Source organism: Equus caballus, chromosome 9 (assembly GCF_041296265.1).
Source record: "Equus caballus isolate H_3958 breed thoroughbred chromosome 9, TB-T2T, whole genome shotgun sequence".
NCBI classification, from domain to species: Eukaryota; Metazoa; Chordata; class Mammalia; order Perissodactyla; family Equidae; genus Equus; species Equus caballus.
The window spans coordinates 64,973,796-64,985,311 of NC_091692.1; the positions used below are offsets into that span (position 1 = coordinate 64,973,796).

General features: G+C 43.2%; 1 long non-coding RNA gene across 1 annotated transcript; it reads right to left on the minus strand.

Annotated features, from left to right (window-relative positions):
* Positions 1 to 341: 341 nt before the first annotated feature.
* LOC138915417 (uncharacterized) lies at positions 342 to 11,106 on the minus strand. The gene is made up of 3 exons (XR_011421335.1): positions 10,907 to 11,106; positions 7,747 to 8,546; positions 342 to 3,859 (listed from the first exon to the last, which is right to left on the minus strand). It is a non-coding gene; the product is annotated as an uncharacterized lncRNA (long non-coding RNA).
* Between the last annotated feature and the right edge of the window lie 410 nt (positions 11,107 to 11,516).

The window sequence follows — 11,516 nt, forward strand, 5'->3', positions numbered from 1 at the left end:
GATGGTGGTAGCTTGGATCAAGATAAATTTGGTGGTGGGGGTAGGGCAGGAAGTAGTTCAATTCTAGACATATTTACTGATCTGATGAATGTGAGACGTGAGAAAGGGGGAGCCACGGATGACTCCTACATTTTTTGTCTCAGCAATTAGAAGGATGGAGTTACTATTTAGGGACAATCAGGATAAACTGAATAGTTTTGAACAATGAGATATTTAAATGACAGTCTATGAGTCTGTATTTCAGAGGAGTGGTCTGCACTGGAGAAGATAGTGGTAGGCTGGTACTGAAGTCTTGAGATTGGTGAGTTTACCAAGGGAATGGATGTAGGCAGAACAAAGAGGAGGTCTCAAAACTGAGCCTTATTTTATTTTATTTTTTTTTTTGCTGAGGAAGATTTGCCCTAAGCTAACATCTGTTGCCAATCCTCTTTTTTGTATGTGGGTCCCCACCACAGCATGGCTGACAAGTGGTGTAGGTCTGTGCCTGGGCTCCCAACCCAAGCCGCTGAAGTGGATCACGCCAAACTTAACCACTATACCACAGGGCCAACCCCCTGCTATTTTAACAAATACAACTGAAAAAACCTTTACTCTCTTCCATGGGCAGTGGAGAGGGGAATATGTAGTCTTATAACTTAGCCGTCCTACTTTAATGAATAGAAACTGTCAATAAAAAAATAGGCACACTGCCTTTTTTTCTCTCCAAAACATTAACATTTATATATGAAGCACAGAGACAGCTTTCAAATCCTTTCTGCCTTATATTTGTGTAGTGTTTTAAAGTTCCATAACAAATTCACATGCATTATTTCATCTTGTCCTTGAAAAATTCCGGGAGATAAATAGTATTAGCAGAAGACCATAATGAAGCTCAGAAAATAATACATGAATTATTTACAGCAACACCATTAGGTAGATATTGTCAGCATCCTCAATTTACAGGTGAGGAAATTGAAGCAGAGTGAGACGAAGGGCTCTGATCAAGTTCAAGCTTTTCAAATATGTTAGTGGGAGAGCTGGGTTTAGAATGAGTGTATTATTTTCATTATAACTAACTGAATGCTGATGACAAAGAGATGAGTAACATGTGTGTATTATTTTCAACATAACTAGCTGAATGCTGATGACAATGAGAAGAGTAACATGCAGCTCTTCCCCTTTCCAGGCCCAGCTTCCCTCTTTCATGGTTTGGGGCAGGGCTTCCCAGCCTGGCACTATTGACATTAGGGACTGGATGATTCTTTCTTGGGGGTGGACCTGTGCATTTTAAGATGCTTAGCAGCATCCCGAGCTTCTGCCCACTGGATGCCAGCAGCACCTCCCACCCCAGTTATGGCAATGAAAAATATCTCCAGACGTTGCTAAATATCCCCTGCAGGGGGCGAAATGTCCCTGGTTGAGAACCACTGGTTAGGGTCTCCACTCTACTTGGACTGGGCCAGGAGCAGCCCCGTCTCACCAGTTTCCCAGCGGAGCTGAGTGCCTGGGTACCCAGAGGCTCTGGGCTGCAAGCACTGCTTGGAGGCTCCTGGGGACCCCAGGCTGGACTGCTGTGGCCTCTCCTGCCTGGTGGGATTGCTGCACTGCCTCTTGCACAAGGCCCTGTCCTCTCCATCCTGGGCTCTAAGGTGGTTGCTTCGTATGCGCTCACCTTTTCACCTCAGTTTCCTGTGTTCCTCGAGTGGCCAGGGAACAAAGGAGAGAACAGCCCTCTGGTGGTTCTCCGCTGGCTCCACGTCTATCAGCTAAATGAACAGCAGTATATTTGGTTGTTAAACTGCAAGGGGAAATATTATACACCTGGATTTAATCGCATTTATCTCTGATCAGGATGAGCAAGTTAAGAAGCTGATGGATATTTGTTGGTAGAAAAAAATCTTATCACCAGTCAATCAAAAAGCGTTTGTTGTACATCTAACCTAGATTTGCTCAGCAGATATGTGACATTTCCCATAACCCCAGATGTGGCATTTCCACCTACCAATGAAGAGGGATTCATTTGGAATTTTATTTTAAGTATTGTATATTTTTTTCTCTCTCCCATCTTCCTACCCTCTGGATATGCTTGAATTGCTTCAGAAAGCCTGGCTCGTGGCTCAGATTTTGTGTGTTTCAGTACATTCTGTTGGAATGTTTTCTTTCAGACATTTATGTCTGCCAAGTTGGTGACATTTCTTCCTGATACATGTCTCTACAAGTCACCAAATGCTTATTATTAAGCTGGAGCTTAATTTCTGCATTGACTAACTCAGCTGTATGCACAAAACCTGCTGGGTGTGCTCAGAAAGTGGACTCGAGAGTGGCTCCTGGGAGGGCTGGGAGGGATCTGAAAGGGGAGATGCATGAACTTTTACCAAATAGTTTTCTGGTTTAAATTCATCAGGACAACCTACTCCTAATTCAGGTCATGTTATGATTTTGTGAAAGAAATGTTGCTCCGGCTTCCACTGTTGGTTTATTAGTAAGTGATCTCCTGGATGATGAAAGGCCTATGATACCATTTGGTTGGCAACATCAAGCACTTCTGAATCTTCTCCTGTATCCCATTCTCTGGTTTTCTTTTTGAATTATTTCCTTATAGGAAGGGTTTTCTCCTAGTCACCATTTGAATTACGCAGGATGCTGCTTGATTTGATATACACTTCTAGATTATTACAGAGTCATGAGGCTCTGATAAAGGTTTAAATATAGCTGCTCTAGAGAATGTTCCCCTCCAAGGTCTCATTTGGTAATGTGAGGTTTTCAGGAACAGCGACTGTCCCAACTATGCCTAAATACCTTCTCCATTGTCTGCCTACCACATAAAGTCTGATAAAATTAGCCACTTTCCCAGCCTCCCTGGAAACTAAATCTGGTTCAGGCCAGTGAGATGGTAAAGGAAGGGTATTGGGGGTGGGGGAATTTCTGGGAAGGATTTTTCCTCATTGATAAAATGAGAGAAGTATTCAAGGACAGTGCTCTCTAAATTGCCCTGACTACCCACCTGTTTCCAGCCTTAGATTCTTAGCCATGTGAGATGGCTGTAGCTATAGCAGCCATTTTGTGACCCTATGGAAAAGGTCTCTCTTCAAGAGAATTGCAGAGATGCCAGATGCAGCACTTTGACATAATAAACCCGACTAAGAGGCACTTGAACCATAAGGACATTTATCGTTTCTTTAGTGGTAGGTGTTTCCAGTGGTGTTTCTATAATCTATGGTTAAAAGCAGCTCCATAGCAACTAAAGCTCCATCACCAAAGTTCATGCACTTGAGAGAGATAATGCTAAAGCCTAAGAACGCTCTCTAGCGGAATCCTCTTCCTTTGTGACTCTCTAACTCTGTATATGTAGTTTATAAAGTTAAAGAAACACAAAGTACTTCTACAACTGAACAATAGGATGTGTGAATAACAGCATAGGAAGAGACACAATTTCAAATTATGTTTAACTGATGAGAATCTCTAAAATTGACCAAATCTAGCAAAGAAGACAGCAAAAGCAAGGCTGGGAGTAGGTTCTAAAGATAAATGTATCTATCTGATATTGAAGTCCAGATTAAGGCAAAACAATGCAGAAGGTCTGAAATCCCATTCTCTGTGACTTAAGTGACTTAACAACAACTGGATTTGTCCCAGCTCTTTAACCCCGGAGTCTCCTTTAGATCCTTCTCCACCTCGGAGTCAAACTGAGTGGGTGCATTCTCATTATCTACAAAAGAAACAGCGTAACCTGGGAGCAGGTGCCCAGCACCCCGAGCCAGGGTCACCCACTTCCCTTTGACTTTCTGGGTCCAGTCAGTCTCTCAGTGTTGAAAAGCAAGCTTCCCTCTGAGATTCTGAGCATTCTTGGAAGCCCTGGGCCTTTTGTTCACAACAGCACCTACATTAAGGGAAAATAGAAAGTTAGTAAAAGGCCTAGGTGTACAGATGGCATTTTGAATATACTCTTTAAGATACAGAACTTATAGGATTTTGGAATCAAAATTACATTTAGACTGGCAGCTTGTGTGCAGTAAGATTCATCTCAATGTAATTTTAAAGAGCTGAGTCCTAAGCTACCTGAATCAGCCTTTGAAAGAAAAAGACGAGCTCAGTATGCCATGGCTGCACTACTCCAATGACTACAAGATGTTCGAATATGCTAACTCTGAGCAGGGTAACGCACTGTGACATGTTCAGAGGAAGAACTGAACTCCACGAGACAAGATAGCCATTGATACGGGCTTTTATGCAAGTTGATTAATAAAGTTCTCAAAGGATTACATCAAAATCACTGCTTTCTCTAGGATAATGTACAACAGGAGGTGAAAAACTTCTCAACCGACAGCTAGCAGCAGGATTCATCACAGAAAGGGAGCTGGCGCTGGTAGGCAGAGGCTTCTAGGATGTCTCTTGGGGAAGAGGGGAAATCTCGAGGGCTTGGGTGTTGACTGGTCCTGCAGAGGCCCAGAAGGAAACGGCAACACAAGGGGTACTTTTGTGCTGTTGAAGGAGGATATGAGAGCAGAGGCGGAAGATGGGGCAGAGGTATGAGGACACGTTGTGAGCTGAGGAACTAAAGAGCATCAGGGAGCCCATGAAGTGCTCAGGTGGTCGGACGGGCTGAAAGGCTTCGAGCACAAGGACGTCTTGTTCAACTTGAAGTTCTTTGCAATATAAACTCTTCTTCGGTCTCCCTCCAAATCTCCAATACAATCCAATAAATACAAAAACTGCCTTTTGTGAATGGATGTTTTTTGAGGAATTTGAGGAAAGGGCTGCATCTTACATCTGGGTCTGTGCAGTGCAGACTAGAGATAACATCCTTGGGATGGCAAGGTGATGAGTACACTGAAGACGGGCTGAGAGCGAGAGGGGAGCATAAGAATTTAAAGGCATCCTTCTCGCCCACCCCCATTTTGTTGGAAATGTTTGAAGATCATGGAGAGGGTTTGCAGGTTTGAGTAATACCATCATGTTACTTGCATTAAGATCTGTGAGGTCCCTACTGGATGGGAAGTTGGGCCTCTTTGTTGGGCTCTTCCATGTGCCTACTGGCTGGGCTGGCACTCTGTTGGCTGTTGCAGGTGCACCCTCCACCCTTCTCTGTCCCGCTCTCTGCCCTGGGAGGCTGACCAATGTGGACCTGGCTTCTGGTTGGCTTTGGCTCATGGGGAGCCCAACACAGAGCTTCTGCAGGTGTTTAGGAGGGAGGAGAGTGAGGTCAGGGTTTCTGTTTCCCAGGCCTCTTCTCTGTGAGGTCACTCTGGGTGAAAGGTAGCCTTGTTTGAAGATCACTCCTTCTTTGTAAGAGGATTGTCTTTCTTTTCAGGTTTTAATAACCACTCCCTTCCTTTCCACCTCAGCACTAGGTAGGCTGATCAACCATCCCACTTTGCTGGAACTGAGGGTGTTCCCAAGACATGGGATTTTGAGTTTTAAAACTGGGACAGTCCTGGTGAACAGGGACGAGTTGAGCACCATAGCCCTAGGAATGGTTACTAGCTCCTCTGCTGTTTCTAGTGTCATGTTACTCAACTATCTCTTGTGGTTCCCCGGCACCTCATCCCTGCTTTTGTAAATAGTCCTTTTGTAAAAGAAACAAACACACCTCCTGGAATTATCTAATTCAAACATGTCGTCTCTTTTCTGTTGGGACTTTGAGTGACACACTTAGGTGTCCATGGACACTCATGCAGATGCCCTCTCTGAACTTTGCTTTCCTCTACTGCCAAAGAAGAAGGTTACACAAGAACATTCCTTTACATCTTTCCAGCTCCAACATCCTAAAGTGGTTGAGAAGAACATCATAATCTTTATCTCATAAATTTTTGTAACTGTCTACCTAATTCCCATTGTCATCTTCTAGTAATTCTTCCCGAAGAATTCTTGAGTGCTTCCTGTTGCCAGGCCTCGGCTGCACCCTAGAGAAACTAAAATGTAGGACACATAATCTTGGTCCTGGAGAGGGTCATGTCAGGTCTAAGGGGAAGGATGTAAGGAGATGCCAGACTATTAGCAGATTATTTCAGCACAACATGCTATGCTGAACGAGATTTATACATGGTGCCCTAGAAGCTCAAGGAGCGGTCCCCAGCCAAGTTCAAGGGAGTCATGGAAGGCTTCCTGGAGGAAAGGACACCTGAACTGAGTTTTAAATGATGTAAATGGGCCTAGTGAAGGGGGCAGAGGATATGAAAGAGGCAGGTGGAGCATTCCTTGCAGAGGAACAGCATGACCAGTGGCCTGCAGGAGGCCAAGGATTTAAGTCATGGGATGAATATGGGAAGATTTTGGAGTGGGGTAGTGTTAGCTGTTCAGTTTTGGTGGAGCCTAAGATGTGAAGTGGGAGATGAATCTGGAGAAGTAGGCAAGGCTGGATTATAGAGGGTCTGGCAGGCTGCTTAAGGATGGGGCCCTTTATCTTGTAGATGACAGAAGACCACTGAATGATGGGTTGTTTTGCCATTGAGCAGAGTGACCTAATATTTATCCAGTTTCTTTCTGAAACTAAAACATAAAGAGTCTGAACCAACAACAGAAAAAAATAAGGAGCGTTCAGCAAACTTTCTGAAGTATTGCTCACACCACGGAACTTTAAATTGGTGGTTTTAGCTACATGAAATGATAAATTGATGCTGCTATTAGGAAAACTCATCAGACTCCACCACAAAGCCTTTTTGGAAGGAAAAATAGCAGAATCTAGGCTTGATAGATTCACCTTGATTGTCTGCCTTCATTTACTTCCATCTTCATCTTGGCTCACCCAAATTTTGAGGTTTTGAGGACAAAAAGCATGTCTTATTTATATTTGCATTGCTAGCAATTAAGACATTGCTTGGCACATGGAGGGGGTCAATACATGTCTGTTCCATGAAAAGAACCGTTCCCTGAGTGCCTGCTGAGCAGTAAGTACCAGCTGCACGAAGGCCAAGAAGTAAAGTGACAAAATGCCAAGTTCCCGCCCCCAGTACACTAAGGCTGCTTGTGGACCATGAATAAAGGAAACCAAATATAAAAGGACATTTTGAGTCTTTTAGAGAAATTTAAATGTGAAGTGGGTACTATCTGAAAAGAGAAATTATTGCTATTTTGTTAGGTGTAACAACAGCATTGTGGAGGTATGAGAAAATATCTTTTTTTTACAAAAATGGTAAAATTGGAAGTATTTAGGGTGAAATAATACAATATCAGGAATTTACATTAAAATATTATTTATGCCTCAAAAAGTTTGTTTAAAAACTAAAAAATTAATAATTACTACTGAAACAGGAAAGAAAGAAGAAAAGAATGAAAGGAGGGGAAAGAAGGGAGGACCAAGGGAGGCAGAGAGGGGGCAGTTAGCCAGTTCCATCCGGGAGAAGCGTCTAGACTTGAAACCACAACATTCACAACATTACACACGCTAGGCAGGAAATCTCCTTTGTGATGGGGGCAGGAAGCAGAAGCATCATCACAGTGTGGTTGGAGACAAGAAGAACGAATCCCAGAAGGGGTAAATTTTGAGTCAGATTTTAGTCTCATAACAAGAGCCCATCTCAAACTGAAGCCATCTTTCCCTTCCTATTCTCTAAGTTAGTAGAACAATGTTTCTTGTTTCCTAAGACTAATACTATTTGGAAGAAATGTAACAGGATAAGACACTACCTTGTAATAACTTGGTTACCATGCATAAAAATGATCTTGATAGTTATCTACAGATGATACTCATTGAAGGCTAATTGTGTGGCCCTGGTTACTGATTAGAATAACACTATTTTTTCTTTCACTAATTCATTGAAATCTTACCAAGTGTTTGCTATGTCTTGAGCGATGCATTAGGCATGGAAGCAGAAAATATAACAGAGTTCCTGCCTCCCTGACGCTTACATGCCAGCGGACATTGGGGAACGTGGTCACAGTTTACAAAGAGCTCTCCTGTTTGTAATTGTTTTCTCGGCTTTGATCTTGGCAACAATCTGGGAGAGCTTAGCCACTGTTTCAAACACCTTGCCTTTTGAACCTAAGGCTTAGGTTCTTCCACGAGTTGCTCATGGTTATGTGGCTAATAAATGGCAGCAATGTGATTTGAACCCGGTTCTGCTCCCTTGGAGTCCAGCACTGTCACCAGAATGCCACAGTCCGCTCTTTCTTACGTTGCTTCTGTTAACCAAAAGGAAATGCAGATGCAATGTGCCTACTATACTTCTGGGCGAATGTCTGGATTGAGGTGAGCGGTGCCAGCTCTTTCAGCCACAAGCAAGCGTTCTACTTGGAGCTGATCTGTGGTGCAGATCTGAGGGCGGGTCTGTAAAGTACAAGCACGTTGTGACGCTTCAGGGGAGATTTTCTGTTACTAGCTAATTATCAGTTAAATTTGTCAAGAAGGGAAAAAGCGCCTCTCACATCTTATTTTAAAATATAAAAACCCTGGAAAAGTTTGAGGGTGATTTGCTGCTCTTCCAGCTTCACAGGCGGCCCCCGTCACACCTGAAACGAATGATGGCAGAAGGGTTGTCAGCGTGGTGCCCTTGAGGAGCTCCACGGGGGTGGCAATCTGGGACCAGCGATTTCACACCGAATAAGATGCAAACAACACGGGTGAGCACCTGGGAAGGGAAGAAAGGATGGAAATGAAAGATCTCAAAGCAATTAACTAGAGATGATTTGTACCCAGAAGCATTGCCGATGCCAAGAGAATGAAACCAGACACAAAAGACCACATACCATATGATTTCATTTATATGAAATATCCAGAACAGACAAATCCATAGAAAAAGATAGAAAACAGATTACTGGTTGCCAGGGGCTGCTGGGAAGCGAGGGCAGGGAGGATGGGGAGTGACTGCTTAATGGGGACAGGTTTCCTTTTCGGGTGGTGAAAATGTTCTGGAACTAGACAGTGGTGATGGTTGCATAGCACTGTGAATGTACTAAATGTCCCAATGGTAATTTTTATGTTAAGTGTATTTTATCACATTAAAAATAATACGTACACATGCACACACACAAACTTAAAAATAATCATCTTACTGGTTGGTTAACACCAGCTTTAATCTCTAAGGTACTTCTGCAACATACCTATGAGTGGTCATCCAGATTGTACGGAATACCTTCGCTTAGAAGAAAATTGTTCAAAAGTATGCTTATTTCATTTTAGAAGGCCCTAATTGTTAGGAAATTCACTATTAAAGTGAATTAAAATCTATATTCGAAAGAGAGAGAGAGGGTTGGAGAGAGAGAAAGAGCAGAGGGAGCGAGGGAGAGAGAAAGAGAGAAGAGGGTGGCTGAGCCATCGGGATGAGAGGGCCTGGAGTGTCCCACATATTCCCCACATTTACATTTGTGCCGTAAGAGAGAGAGCAGCTCTGCGTAAGCGACACAGTCCTGCAAGGACAGCTATGAAAGGTGTGCTCCAATCGAAAGCAGGCTTGCGCCAGTTTCTTGAGTACGTAAAACTTAAGGGCTTTTGTGGGATGCAGAAGTTACATCTGGGATTATTCCAGAACTTGGAGGTAGATTATTCAAAATCTACCCTTAATGAGCTCTGCAGTGGATGGACAGGAATCTAGGAAAATTTTCGAAATTTTCTATTTAAAGAAATACCCTACTCTGCTCATTTTAAAATGAGAAAATTATGTTGCTACTTTAAAAAAATGCATGAGAAAAACCACATTACCAGAAATGTTATGTGTCTTTAACTAACGAAGCCCCCGGAACTTTGATTTGATTTGTAAAATATAATTTGTACCCTTCTCCCAACACATGTCTGCTGTGTAAATCCAAGAACACACGTGCTTTCCCTTATTTTAGTCACATGCTATAAACTAAATAGCATATATACATACATAGCTTAGGTTTAGGAGAGATTAATATTTCAGAAATTATTTTACATTCTGGCTTAGTTAATAGTGAAAAAGATCGGTAGAAAAAAGTAAGGGGTTCCCTCTGAGCAGGGCTCAGGACTTCCGGTGGGAAAAGACATTTTTTGACTCCCGATTCACCCAGGGCGCCGTCCCCCATCTGCATTGTTATGCACCAGCTCCCTTTTGTGCTGTCACAGCTCATCTGGAGTTCACCGAGTAATTAGGGCTCCCTTCTCCCCGAGTGTTGAAGAGCTTTGTCGTGGCACAAAGGAAGATGTGAATTTTGTCCCTGAGAGCTAGCAATGTTTTGTATTTTCAAAGCCCTGCTTTTAGACTGTTCCCAGCATAGGAACATTGGAACAACATCTTGTCTTTTGTCATCATTGTAGCGGAAAAGTACTAGCCTGGGGATGTGGGCTGCTGCAAGCTGTCAGAGGCTGCCTACCTTTAGTATTTCGTGATGACGTTAGAAGCTTGTGCAACCCGTACTCAGATCTGACTCAATGTGGGGAGAAGCCAGAAACATCAGAGCAATTCAGGAGAAATGGGGCAGCAGCAAGGGAGAAGCGGAGAGGAAAGGAAGCTTTGTTTTAGTCCTGAGAAGAAGGAGACGTAACCAGGTTAAGACACAAAGGACATGAAAAACGTATCTTTCTCACAAAGTGGTGAGAGCTGTGTCAAGAAGAACCCCTGCAAAGCTCCTATGAGTTGAAGCTTTGAGGCCTATGATTTTCTCTAACTGTGGGAGGGACAGGCAGTTTGAGATGAAGCAGATACTGACAACACAGTGATGGTGGAAACTTTGCCTCTCCCTCCTTCCCTTCCTGTGGAGCTGTTAGGCAGGCAGGGAAATCGGAGTGCAAAGAATAGGGTTGCTGGAATAACAGCTGGGTAAATGGCACATTATGCAATTTTGCAGGCGCACACTGATCCGCAGTTGCACAGAAATGAAATTATACGAGGCAGAGGGCTCTGCGGTGCCAGCTTCGAGGCTGAGCACTCGCCTTGCCACTTTGCTTAGGGAAGGGTTTTATTTGGAATCTGTCTTTCAGCCTGCAGCTCTGTGCTGCACCATCCCCGGCACGGAGGTGGTGTTTACTCACCCATGTGAAGAGGGCGTTTGAACTCTCCATCTTCCCCTCCAGCGTGCAGTATTGATTTTCTGCTGTAAGGAGACAGAAAGACCTTTCTTCAAAGTACCTTTGGAGGCAGAGTTGGAAGTGGACTGGGCTTTGTGAGCAAGGACCTGCATTCAGGGAACACAGAATCTCTTTCTTAGTCGCAAATTGTTTTTGTGCAATTTACTAGTCATAACAAGTTCATGGTTTACTGTTAGTTGTTCAAGAAAAATCCAACAGATTGAAGCTGTTTTTTCACTTGATTTAGTCTAAACAAGTCTGGATAATTGGCCTGGCTAATTAATACCTATGTCTATTGTGCAGTTTGAGCTGACATATTTTGAAGGTGGTGCCAGTTCAAAAATGTAGAAATAATTACTCTATAAAAATGGGCATGAGGCATACTTCCATGGAATTTCACCTTGAATATGCAAATGCTTTCTCTTTTGAAATGTGATTTGCAAAAATGAGGAGTATTTGAAAATTTTCCAATCTGGAACTGTTTTCTATAGGAGTTTATAGAAACTCTGATCCTGCCTTGCAGGCATGAAAGGCTTACTGGTAGCATCTTGTAAAGGAAAAAAAATTAACAGAG